The sequence below is a fragment of the Sorex araneus genome, chromosome 5 (assembly GCF_027595985.1).
Source record: "Sorex araneus isolate mSorAra2 chromosome 5, mSorAra2.pri, whole genome shotgun sequence".
Lineage (NCBI taxonomy): Eukaryota > Metazoa > Chordata > Mammalia > Eulipotyphla > Soricidae > Sorex > Sorex araneus.
In genome coordinates, this window is record NC_073306.1 from 150,960,506 (window position 1) to 150,974,184 (window position 13,679).

The 13,679-nt window shown below is 43.1% G+C and overlaps 1 protein-coding gene across 1 annotated transcript in view; it reads left to right on the forward strand.

The window, feature by feature from the left end:
• Positions 1-4,454: 4,454 nt before the first annotated feature.
• C1QTNF7 (C1q and TNF related 7) overlaps positions 4,455-13,679 on the forward strand; it is a 99,837-nt gene continuing 90,612 nt past the window's right edge. The window contains exon 1 of the mRNA XM_004619125.2: positions 4,455-4,873. The gene's annotated coding sequence lies outside the window, so the exon portion shown is untranslated. The remainder of the gene's footprint in view (positions 4,874-13,679) is intronic.

Consider the following 13,679-nt stretch of genomic DNA (forward strand, 5'->3'; position numbering starts at 1 on the left):
ACTAATGCTGTGAGACAAATAAACAGCCACCAATACCACCCAGCCTGGAGGTCCCCTCTCCCTCTTTCCTTCATCTGTTGCCATCAGCCAGTAGGCAGGGGGCTGGTGATTGGCCCTGCATGCACCAAGGGGCCCCTCAGATCACCATGGGCAGGCCGTGACCCTCACCCAGGAACAGCGACAGTTGGCCATTAATTCATTGATCTGCTACCCTAACGCAACAAGAAAGTAGAAAGGGGCCTTCAGATTTGCTTGCCATGACAAAGATCTGTGGCAGGTGAACATAAGGCTTTAAACTCAAAGAAAGGCTTCTGCCTCTCCTCTGTGGAGTTCCCAGCAGTGATGAGTACACAGCAGGCCTCCGAATAGTGACTGACCATTTGGAGAAGGGTCAGTGACCCCTGAGTGGCTTCCCTTTGAGGCCACATTGGATCCTTTTTACCACTCTCAATAAAAACCACTTCACGGATGTGCAACCTTCAAACTTGACTAATATCTTCCTAGGGGAAAGTAAACTTTCTCAACAAGATCCCTTTTTCTTTGGGCCTCTGCTCTGATGTCATTGATGCTAACTGAGAGAATCCAACAAAGTCTTTATTATAAAACCCAGGTAGTCGATGAACACGATGGCCACTCAATACCCCCATTGCAAACCACAACACCCAAAAGGAGAGCGAGAACAAAAGGGAATGCCCTGCCACAGAGGTGGGGTGGGGTGGAGGGGATGGGATTGGGGGGTGCAAGGGATACTGGGTTCATTGGTGGTAGAGAATGGACACTGGTGGAGGGGTGGGTTCTCGAAGATTGTATGAGGGAAACACAGGCACAAAAATGTGTAAATCTGTAACTACCCTCACGGTGATTCACTAATTAAAAAATTAATTAATTTTTAAAAAACAGGTAGTCAAGCCAGAGATATAGTAGAGCAAGTAAGGTGGTTTTCTTGCATAAGGCCACCCCGGGTCCAATCCCCCAGCAGTAACTATGGTCCACCAAGTCCAACTGGGAATGATCCTTGAGCAGAGAGAGAGCCAGAAGCAAGCCCTGAGCACTACCGCTGTGGCCTCCAAGCTACAAATTAATTAATTAATACAAATCCAGATAGTAGCCAGAGTTTCAGTGTATCATTAGAAACTTGGCTGTTGCACAAATATAAAGGAGAAGAAATAAAGTTCGAGAACACAAAGCTTAATATGTGGGAAGAAAATAAATTTCATTATTATTTCAGATAGAAGCACATGTTTTCCTGAGTAATAAGCTACAGCCTCTGCACTTATGATCTACACTTATCTCCAATCTAATGGAAGCCAAGAAATGCATATGGTACTAGCATATGCACTTTTTCATCTGACATGAATAACGTGCTTTAACAATCATTTAGAAGAATTCAGGTAGTAGAGCCAGACAGCCTAGATTCAAATGCCAGCTTTTTTACATATAGCCTGTGTGATCTTGTTATAATCACTTAACCTCTCTGAACTTTAGCTTCCCCATCCATTGCAATAAAATTATTTAGCCTCAATCTCATGCAACTGTTGAAAATATAAAATGAATTAACACACTTACAGAATGCTTGGTGCATAGATAGTGCTCAACTAGTGTTTACATTATTATGGCATGACTTTTACAATTACAAAAAATAAAAGGTCTGATTCAATGCTAGTTGGAAATGAAAAAACTGAAAACTCTGAAAAAGGACTGAGTGCTGAAAGGAGGTAAAGAGATACACAGGATAACTTCTAAGTACTGACATTGCAAACCATAATGCCCAAAAAGAAAGAGACAGAGTGAGAGATAGAGAGAGGGAGAAAGAGAGAGAGAGAGAGAGAGAGAGAGAGAGAAAGGGAAAGAAGAAAAGTACCTGACAGAGAGGCAGGCTGGGGCAGGGGACAGTTTGGGGGTGGGGAGAAGGTAGGGATAGTGGTGGGAGGGAAACTGGGGACACTGGTGGTAGGAAATGTACACTGGTGAAAGGAGAGATATTGAAATATTGTATGATTGAAATCCAGTCATGAACAACCTTGTAACTGTATTTTATAGTAATTTAATTTAAAAAAGTGAAAACAACGAAAAACACAAGTACTTCTATCACAACATAAAAAACGTTTAACACTATTTTAGCCATATTGTGTAGACTATAACAAAAATCACTATCTTGACCAAGAAAAAAATTTTAAATCAAAGGTCTAGTTGTTTTCAAAGTTTATGAAATAAAGGAAACCATATTTCTAATAGTTCTCAAAATATATGAAGTAGAAATAAGATGCAGTTTTCTGGTAACTCTGATTTGAATAGTTCAAAGCCAGAAGGAAAAACATACACCAAATCATAAAAGGTGATTTAGTACACAACTAGCATTAATGAGTTATTTACCTCACTTCTATTGGGATCACTCCAAAGCAATCAATGCCAGATATTTTGCTTTGTACATGGACTAGAGTAAATGTTTAGGTAAGGGGAGATTACAATAGTTTAAAAAATCAAAGAAACATATTTAAGTGTTAACTCAGGGTTTATAATGTTCTTTATCCCTTGCTTTGCAAAATCTGACATCAGCTGATTAAAAAATTTACTTTTAAAATGAATATATTTTTAAGGATAGAAAGCAACATTTATTCTGTCACTCACTTTTCCATGGCTTCTAATTTAGCCTGTTAGGGCAATATTGGTAAAACTTAAAGTTATAGAAATATATGCTACAGGCATTTAGCTATATTTGTGCTGCAAGGGCAAAAAAGTGGGAATGTATGGTTAATATAAAAATAAATCTCATTGATGAGAAGTTTGTACTGTGTCAGAAAGACCATGCTCTGCATTCTTGGCATATGCCATCTCATTTAATCTTTCAAGAATCTTTTAAGGTACCACCTATCTGCAAGAGACTATATTTTAATATTATTTATTGGCGCTAATTAACATTGACAACCCCTCTGAACTAAGTTTGTGTGTGTGTGTTTGGGAGACTAATACTAGCATCTGTGATAAAAAAAATCAGTGACTCAAAATTTAAGTCCTAAGAATCTGCAAATAGTGAGGCACTTAGTGAATGTTTGTTGAAAATGCATATTAGGAATATTCTGCAATAAGATTCTATTGTAGATAAAAAATTAAATATTGTAGATAAAAATCATACTTGTATTTTATCTTTGACAATTAAGGAAGCCAATGAGTCTAGCAATGAGTACTTCTAAGGTCACATAACTGCATTAGCTCCAACTCATGTACTTTACCTCCAGATGTTTCCTCATTGGGAGTTAGAGCAGGACCAGATTTCTTCCCTTCTCTGCTGCTGTAGCAAAATTGCCTGAAACCTGCCCATCTCCTCCCAGATTTACACACACACTCTCTCTCTCTCTCTCTCATCCAATCTGAGGTTTGGTGCTTTGCCCATAGCATAATTGTACCGTTAGGTGATTCGGGACCCATGTCAGAAAATATGACTCTTTTTGAAATAACATGTGAGTTTTCTGGGGTCTTGCAACTTGCCTAAGTTTCCACTGTGAGTCTCTTTCATAGGCGCTGCCTGTGTCAGCATTTTTAAGAATAATAAATAAGTCACATGGTTTATTTATTTAATGGATGTTTCCTATTTCACGTAGGGAGTGCAGCTTTATCACAGCTATACACTAATTCTGGCAGAGGCTCACACTGTCCTATTAGCCGGGCAAGTTTCGACATAGAATATTCCCTAGTGAAAACATACAAGCAAATCAAAATGATCAGAACTTGTTGATGGGTCAACCCCCTGCCATGCTTTTATACATTAAGTGATCACATAGCACAATTATCTACCAGATACCCAGAATATCTGTTTTAAGTAGGCTATTTAAAAATTGTAAATATGTAAACGCCACTTCAATTGACTATATTTAAGTATAAGACTACACTTAAATTTAAACTTAAATATGTGTGTGTTTTAAGAGAGACGACAACAAAGACCACAGAATTGAAGAAGGAGGGTGGAAACAGTAAAACTGTTACCCCTGAATTGTAATATTTACAGGCTAAATTTTAAGGTGTTTCTGCCAAGTGAACAGATTGTCAAAATTAGTGCCTTCTCAAAGTTTGTGATATTCATATATAGAAGAAAGTTTTAAATAAAATCCATGCAAAAAAATCCTTCTAATAATATAAATATTAGATTTACATTATAAATCTAATATAAAAATATTCTAGATATTTTCTCCTATGAAAACAATCTGCACTCATTTTAAATTTTCCAATAGACAAATTAGAAGACGTGTATGGCAATCCCCGTGCTCACAAGTTTGATGTTGAAGCATAATTTCACAGAGTTACTCACTGTTCCACTGTCGAGACGGACATAAGTTTCCCTACACACCAGCCCTGCTTCCAGGGAAGCGATGCTGTTTTGTCTCAAGGCATCACTTTAAAAGGCAAACGCAACTTAAGGGACACAAGAGAGAAGAGCAACAGATGAAAAAGAGAAACACAACTATTTGGATACCGGAAACCTTTGCTCCCTGTTCAGTCTGGAGCTTGTGGAAGAATGACACCCGTTCCTAACGAGAGTATAGATTAAGCTCTTTGAAATGTGAGTATTATGGGAAGGATCACAGTTGCTTTAAATTATAGAAGTTGGCGAGAGCCTGGGAGGAGCAGGAGACTGTTTCAACTGCAAAGGACGGTGGCAGCCCTCGGAAAGATAGCATGAGCCCTCGGCGTCACACATTTCCTCAGGCTCAGAAGAGCACTTGATTTTTCCATCAAGTTCTTTCCTTGGATTGCTTTAAAGCAGCTTTGAAGACGCAAACCATATTTCTGCTTGAAAATTTTTGAAGCTTTCCATGGGACAGCTAAAACCAGAAAGCTTCATGTTCGGGGGAAAGTTTGACATCTTTGCCTAGAAAAGGTGAGTACCATTCTCTTTCTGTGGTTTCTCTCTCTCTCTTTCTCTTTTTTCTGCCTTTGACATAAATATTTACTGGAAGAAGTTAAGACAGCTACTTGTAAAGAAATGCCTTGTATTGTAGAATGTTCATGTGTCAACAACTGCTAAATTAGAGATTGGAAAACCTCAGCGGCAGTGTTTTCGGCTACTCTCTACTCTGCTTGATCCATGAGCCTCTGTGAATTGTCTTTGGCTCTAGGAAAAATGTCATGATTCTTAGAAATTGTGTCCCATCGGCTGTGCCTGGCATTCATCGGTGTGGTGGTAGGCTACTTTATTGCCAAGGTCAGACTTTCTGTGTTTTTCTATTTTGACATAGGCAAACTTGACTTCCGGACTTTTTATTTACTCTGAAATGAAACTCCCAGGAGAAGTTTTTAATCTCATTCCCCCGATTTTTTTAAAAAAACACAGTTCCTATAATCTTCATAAACTCGTTTGGCAGAATACGGTTCTCAGAGTGAAATAAATCATTTGGCTTTTTTCTGTGAAACACCAAGCGAGGATGTTACAGAGATTGGGTCCTGTGAGGGGGGAAAAGGCAGTTCAGGTCGGCTAGTGAAGTCGCGAGGCACGGAAGGACAATGCTATTTACCTCACAGAGGGATTTGCCTTCTTGGCAGGACCTTAAGCTGCGTGATCATAAGTCACTTGTGGTTTTAGGTGGAGGTGTGTGGGCTGCGATGCTCCTATTTCCCCGAGTAGGTCCTGTTATCTGGGGTTTCTGCCGGCCGAGTTCCAGGTGCCAAACCCCAGCTATGCACGGAGATCTGCAAATTCATCCTGATGGCCTGGACCTTAGCAGAGCTCCACGTTTATCCCTCCGTGAATAGCTAAGTACTCCTCACAGAGGCTTTTACAAAGCCCCGCGAGTTTGAGCTGGCGCGAGTGGTTTGGGGAGCCGAGCTCAGTTGGTGAACTGCACGGCGACAGAAACACAGCGCGCGCCTTCTCTCTTTGGGGGGCGGGGGCAGGCACACGCTGGCTTCCAGGGGCCCCTGCCTGGTCTCGGAGCCCCCTAGCCGTGCTCCGGTGATGTGTGCTAGAGTGCTCTGCAATTTCCCGGGTTGGATGGGGGGTGGAACTCTAAGGACGTGAAGCGGATTGCTGCGACTTGGGCCTGTGCTCGTCTCGGGGAAAGGAGGAGAGTGGCCCCGAGAAGGGCAGATGCCAGGGAAGGGAGGGGAGGGTGCAAGGTGCTCAGGAGAAAGGTGCTCTCTCTCTCCACCCGTCCTTGCTAAGGGAGGCCGCGTGGGTCCCGTGCCCGCGTGCTCCTGGATGCCTGCAGGCCCGTGTAACCTGGAGAGGCGACCCACGGGACAAGCTGCGATCCCCGTCTCTGCCTCCTCGGCGCTCGGCCCATTCCCAAACCAGACCGGGAAGCCCCCACCCGCGGAGAGGGGTCTCCAGGACCCCACCCCATGACATCATCGCAGACTTCAGGGCCCTGAGTGCACTCCGGGGACGGGTGCGGCCGAGCATGCGCAGTGTGGCTGCGGGGTGGGATGGGGGAGGAGGGTGCTGTTCCATCCCCGGGTTCCCCAGGCTGGAAGCCAGATCTGCCAGGCCCCACCTCTGGGTCCAAGGAGACCCCGGGGAGGAAAACAACACAAATGCGGTTCGGGTTGCTAGTGAAACCCCAATCCAGCTGACTCACAGAGGCCCAGGCTTTGTCAGGCAACCTGGAGAGCACCCTGGAAAGGACAGGTCAGGACTGACCCTAAAGGACCTTGACGAGCCACACCGGAATGACCTAATGGGGCCTCTTACCTCTCACCTCTGAGAGGTTGGGAGAGAGACCACATCTGGGAGGGACCGAGGGGCGGGGGGAACGTGCTCACTGATGAAGCACCAGCCAATGAAGGGCCCCGGCCTGAAGCAGGCTTCCGCCCGGTGACAGGGGTGTCAGGCCCCACGGCTGTGGGCGCAGGGCTGGGAAAGAGATGCCCTGTAATGCAATAATTCTCCTCTGCGTCCACTCTCCGCCTGGGACTCCACCGAAGCCCTTACCAAATGGTAAGGCCAGCACAGGTTTGCAAGTATTCTGAAGAATGAGCCATGAACCCTGAGGTGCCCTTTGGGACGTGCAGCCTGACACCCCCGGGCTATTTGGCGCAGGGAGAGCAGCCACGAACCGGTGTTCACTCCACCCCGCCTTGGCTCACCAGCTCTGTCAAATGCGCTGCTCTCGCTGGCCTTGCTCGTGATATTTTATACTTCCTTCCATCGGGGTCGCATTCAAGTGCGACTTTAGGGGAACCCTCCTATGTGATCAGTGGGTCAAGCTGCAAGATTACCCCCTTTGGCCCCATCCATACGCTCCCCTTGCTCTTGGGTCTCCTGTGGGGGACCGTGCCAGAGTGTTGGTCAAGTTCCAGGCAGAGAGCAGATATGTATGAGGTTTGTTGGGTTACAGTGTGACTCTATCCTAGCCTTATAAGCAATAGACTCCGGACACGTGGATTCTTCACAGGGGACCTTACTTAGACTAAGGTCTGCAATCTGGATATCTTTGGCATGCCCTGCCTTGGTATTTGGCATTCGTTGGGTTTTTTGTAAGAGAGTTTGGCACAAGATTTCCAGGTCGGGGAATTTGGGGCTGTGGATAAATGGCCAGAACCAAAGCTCTAAGATCTCATAAGTCATATTTGAAATCCCAGCACTGCCCCTGGTCTGCTGGCCAGCTTGGACCCTTCCGGGATCAGTTTCTCCAGCATCAAAGTGATGATAATGATTCTATCTTCGAGGTTCACTTTGAGGATGGAATTCAAGAGTTCATGAAAAGGCCTACTATCAAAACATGGCAGAGAATTAGAGTTTAGTGAAAATTAGCTATTCTTCCTAGCAATTAAGTGCTGGTTTCTTCACTACAGGAATTCTCACACTCCTTCGCCAATCTAAATACCTTCAGTCTCACGACTGGGTCATACAATCTAATGTTTGCTAAACTCATCAGGTAATGATATTAATACCTCACCCCAGGACTGGAGCGATAGCACAGCGGGTAGGGTGTTTGCCTTGCACGCGGCCGACCCCAGTTCGATTCCTCTGTTCCTCTTGGAGAGCCCAGCAAGCTACCAAGAGTATCTTGCCCACACGGCAGAGCCTGGCAAGCTACCGGTGGCATATTTGATATGCCAAAAACAGTAACAACAAATCTCACAATGGAGATGTTACTGGTGCCTGCTCGAGCAAATCGATGAACAGTGGGACAACAGTGCTACAGTGCCACCCCACCCCAAGGAGAATCTCACAAACCATGCAATGAGTACTACACTGGGAAAAGGTGAGGTGGAGAGATACTGAAGCTTTGGCAGTAGAAGTGATAAGGTGGCATTGTACCCCTAAACATATAAACTCATGTTATGTAATGTTACCCCAAGGAAATTGTCTTAAGAAAAAGGAGAGACTGAATGCACATAGTAAATAGAGGTCAGCTGACCCTCAAACAATTAAATTTCTCAAATTTAACTGAACGATATCAATTTACACCAGCTAATTTCCATATTGTCTAAAATATTTCTATGAAAGACAAGCATAGCAACTGGGTTCTGGTAACTAAGGGAGTTGACTATTTTAAACTAATGTTAAATAATTTCTTATCAACCTCAAACACGAACTTTGAGAACAATGAGAGGAGCTTCAGCAAAAAAACTTTGCCCAGTAATTTAGCACGTGAAATGTTAGCTATAGTTTATAGCTAAGGGACAATACAGAGGAGACATATGGACTGAAAAACGAGCCTAGCTTCAAGGCACAATCAATAGGCCAGGGGAAATAAAGCATGCATTTCAATATATGAAATGTAAATGTCAGATATTACAATGCTGATATTTAACCCTAACCCTAAATTAGATGAGCCTAGGAAAACTTAAGAAGAGATTGGAGTGATTGGGACACAGAAAGAAGAAAGTGCAGGTCTTTGAAATAAGAGTAATATGTAATAAGTTTATTTTTGCCACTAAGTACTTTACAAAATGACTAAAATATATAGACTTTACAAGGCACAGGATAGGTGCAGACTAGCCCATCTTACAGATGAGAAAACTAAGTCCCAGAAAAGGGAGTAACCTACCTAGAAGCTTCCAGGAAATAAGAGATTTGATGTTTTCATACCCACGTCCAACTAAGGTTCTGCATTCCGAACCCAGAAAGGCCTTCTCAGAGGAAGTTGAGATGTTATCCTGCCAGAAGGACGGGTAGGGATTGATGGGAGGGCCATTCCAGGAAGCCAGGAAAATGCTAGCCAGTACTTGAGAGAAAACAGTGTGGACGCATGCAGAAAATTCAGCAAGCAAAGTGCATTTTCAGAGAGCAGAAGGAAAAGATCTCCAAGGAATTGATTAGAATCAGAACATAGCAAACCTTAACAACCAAAACACAAAGTGTGGGCTTTTTTTTTTTCATAAAGTAATTCATAAAAGTTAGTAAGCAATAGAAGGTGAGTGCAGGACCTAAGATGATTGTTTTGTGCTGTGTGTGTGTTGGAGGGTGGGAGAGATGGGGAGGCAGAGACTAAGTTACCAGATCAGAGATTGGATTTATCTCGGTGAGAACATGGTAGTTAAGGGGCAGAGTTAAACATCGATCCAACCTTCTACTCCACCCACACAAGGTCTTGCCCGTCAAAACTGCCCTTCTAAACTACTATGAGGTCTCAGTCAATCGAGATTCACCCTAGTGTAAGGAGAGGGAAAAGGAAGCGAAAGGGTCAGGAGGTTTGCCCTACTCTGAAGCTCCATGAAAATAAAACTCTAAGCCCTTTTTATGGAAACCATTAACCAGTTCTTATTCAGTTACCAGGCTTCAAACTCCTCCTTCATATTAAGTAGGCATGTATCCAAAAGGGTTTTAGGGTCTACAAAAGTTTTATGAGTTTACAGCTCTCGCGATTACATAAGAATGGTATTGGCATGAAATGATGGGGGGAGGGAGTCTTTTCATATATTCCTCCAGGGTAAACTTTTATACATCTTCCTGGCTCTTTGCCTTTCGCACTCTCCAGCTCTCTGCCTCCTGTGGCTGAGAACTCTTCCTCCACCGCCTAGATCGTGTACTGCTTCACGAGAGTTATTCCTGTAAATGTTACGTGACTCCCGCCAGCCCTCAAGTAGGTAGCAAGCTTCAGGAGAGTAGGAATTCATTTTTCTTTAGATTCTCTGAAGCTCCACCACTGAAAATCAGGTCTGAACTAATCTACAAACGGTTATGGAAGAAACGTCACATTTCTTGAATATTTTCAATTCAACTTGAGTCTGATTCCATGAACCCAGGCCAGCAGGAACTTTCTGCTTTCTGAAAATATCAAACTCCTCTACTCACCACCTCCCATTAACAAGGTTTTCTTCCTTCACACCAAGTGTGTCCTTTGATGGTTGTGGGTCCTGCTTTTGCACCCTTACTTGAGAACGTGGAATTACTGTGAAGGCCAAAAACCTGGTGTCTGAGCAACCCTGAGAAGGCCTGCCTGCTCCCTTTGGAGAGCTGCTTACACCCTAGGATAACACTTCCTCCAGAAACATCCAGCCCCAGCCCCCAGCCCCCTGCCTCCCAGGGAGAAGCGTCTCCTGCAAAGACTCTTCCCAGATTTTCTCTTAGCAATTGAACCTTGATTTTTCGGGTGGGGCTGTGGAAAGGAAGTGCTGTTTTTCAAGAAACTCTTGATTCTTTTTCTGTTAACCTTGAAACAGGAAATCCAAAGGGCTGGGCAGCATTCTTAAAATAAGTTATGGTGGAGAACACAGGCAAAGAAATATTCCCATTAGTTATTCTCTCACACACCCTGTAAGAATTCAACAAATGTCAGTGAAATGCATGTCTCCAGAATGTTGGAATTAACTTCTCCGAAGTTGCTCACTTTGCCACCAACAGAAGTCTTACTATGATCAACCTAAGAGAGTTTGTATTAAGTACCCAGTAAGCACAAATACTTTACAAATACTGTCTGCATATTCCCATTTTCCCCCACTGGACAGGAGAGATTATTAGAAGCCCCCCAAGAACTAAGAGATGGAGCGAGTATATAACCTCCAAATTGTGCCCATCTTCCAAACTCAGTCCCTTCCACCCTGCCCCTCTGACTTTGAAAGAATTCTTTTAATCTCGCTCCTGTGATGTCTGGAGTCCTGTGGGCATTTCTAGTCTTTCAACAGTTATTGAAACTAACTGTTGAAAGACTAGCAGAGAGGAATATTGAATTAAGTAGAAATTAAGTCATTTCTACTTAATACTTGTTCTCCATGGAGAATTGTCCAATCATGAACGAGTATGACTCTTCTCAATGCAGTCATGTAGCACTGTCATCCCACTGTTCATCGATTTGCTCGAGCGGGCATCAGTAACATCTCCATTGTGAGACTTGTTGTTACTGTTTTTGGCATATCGAATACGCCACGGGTAGCTTGCCAGGCTCTGCCGTGCAGGCGGGATACTCTTGGTAGCTGCCGGGCTCTGAGAGGGACGGAGGAATTGAACCTGGCTTTGGCCACATGCAAGGCAAACGCCCTACCTGCTGTGCTATAGCTCCTAAGGTACATCTCAAAAATAAATGTATTGAAAGTCAAAAGTCTAAATGATTATTACGTCCTGGCAACCGAGAAATGGAATTTAGAAATTTGATAATGAAAACTAAATATTAGAATAGATGGAAACCCTTTTCTAAACTTTTTTAAGGTATGAACTTGAATAACTGAATGATTTACATTCTATTAATCTCAGAATCTTAACATTTATAATTTAAGATGGGACAATTCTAGATTTTACAGCCCTTATTGATTTTTAGCAATATGACTTACAACATGACCTTACCAAGTCCATTTGTTAAATCTATCCTGGCCTTACTTAAAGATTTTGTAGGGGTAAAAAAAGATTTAAAGAACTGCATGTGAAAATATTATACAACATCACATTAAATGCTTTTTAGTCTTGACAGGCTTTGTCTTTAGTGCTGGGAGAAGTTTTGAATCCCCTAAGACTAATGAACAGATTTCAAGCATAATCTCAACATTATGACTGCATTCATCTAAGCAGTCATAATCCCATAAAAATCATTGTTCACCCCAGTTCATCATTCATCTGTGAGTGAGCAGAGAGGAATATTGAATCCTGCTTCTTAGATGACAACAAAATCTGAAGCTGCGAACCTTCCACAATTTTATTATTAACAATGGCAATTTTTTTCCATTTCAATATGATCTGAAATGAGGAAAATTCTCATTTCTTGAAGACAATTTACAAGTCAGGCCCTTAATACTTAATAGAAATTTTTGATCATCCTCCTGATCGTTTCTGAGACTTTAAGGTGGAATGGTGTCCAAACAGCCCTTGACAATTTATCTACCTGCCTTATCTTCAGCTTTGAAGCCAGTAGGAGCAAAATCATAGACTTACTCAGGTAACTTCTAATGATAAAGCACTTCAGTCACTAGAAGCTTCCTTATTAGGCCAGAATCTAGCCCTTACCAATGTCTCTTTATTGGCCCATGATCTGCTCTTAGAAGTTCCAAGAAGTCTCCAACTTTCCTCTAATCTTTTAAGTACTTGGAGTCATCTGCCTTTCCAACCCTTTCCTCTATTCCCTTCGGCCACTGAGGGTCCCCAAGTCTCTCTTGAAATGAACATACACTCCTGGACACGTGACTTCCATGGCCTCTTTTGAAATAGACATTCACACCTGGGTGTGATCTCCAGGTCCATTTCACATGGTTGTCAAATCCATGTCACCCTCCCAGGGTGGAGAGTGATTTCCCTGAAAAAGAATTTGGACCCAACCTCGGTTTCACAGAGAATTGGCACAGAGCCCAATTACTGATGTCGAATGAAGAAGCCCCTTTTCATAGCTGCTCTTCCTGCTGGGTGTTCTGACAACCCTGGAAACAAGAGGTCACTGTTCCTGGGTTTAAATACTCACTTTCCAGCAACACTAATTTCACTGCACCTTTGCCACTGTCCCCTCTCCTCAACAGACCAACTCACTTAGGCTATTTTTAAAAACTCGGTTGTAGCAAGGCTATTTTATTATTTATTTATTTATTTTTGCTTTTTGGGTCACACCCGGCGATGCACAGGGGTTACTCCTGGCTCATTCACTCAGGAATTACTCCCAGTGGACTGTATGGGATGTCGGGAATCAAACCCGGGTTGGCTGCGTGCAAGGCAAATGCCCTAACCGCTGTGCTATTGCTTCAGCCCCTATCAAGGCTATTTTAGCCCATGTTATGATGCTGGTCTTCATAGTTAACTCAAAGAAGGAAATATCTGGACCTATGGTCTTCTTGCCTGCCAGTTTTAGCCCTAACCTTTCCTGAATTAGGTGGTCTACAGTTTATTTGAACTCTCTGAGTCTCCTTTTGTTCCTGATTGAAAATGGAAATAACATAGGCCTTTCCCACTGGAATCACTGGACATAGTAAAGGAGATATTATGTAGGGGGGGAAACTTAGAAGGTAATGTACAAATGCTAGTTTTTGTTGGAAGTCTGATATGTATCGCCATCCAGCTAATCTTTTCCTCAGCCTCTGTGTTCCAGGGAATTTCTTCCATCTGGACAAATTGATACCTGGTTGGGGATTCAGAAAAACATACAGGCAAGGGGATAGAATATACACAATACACAGTGAAAGCACTTGCATGTGAATAAGGACAAAGCAAGGAAAAACACATCAACCCAGATGTGCATGTTTCCATGACGCTGTCAAAGCAAATTCCAGGTGTGTCTCCCTGCTGGCTTGGATCCTTTGAGGCCCGTGAGATTTTATCAGAGATGATT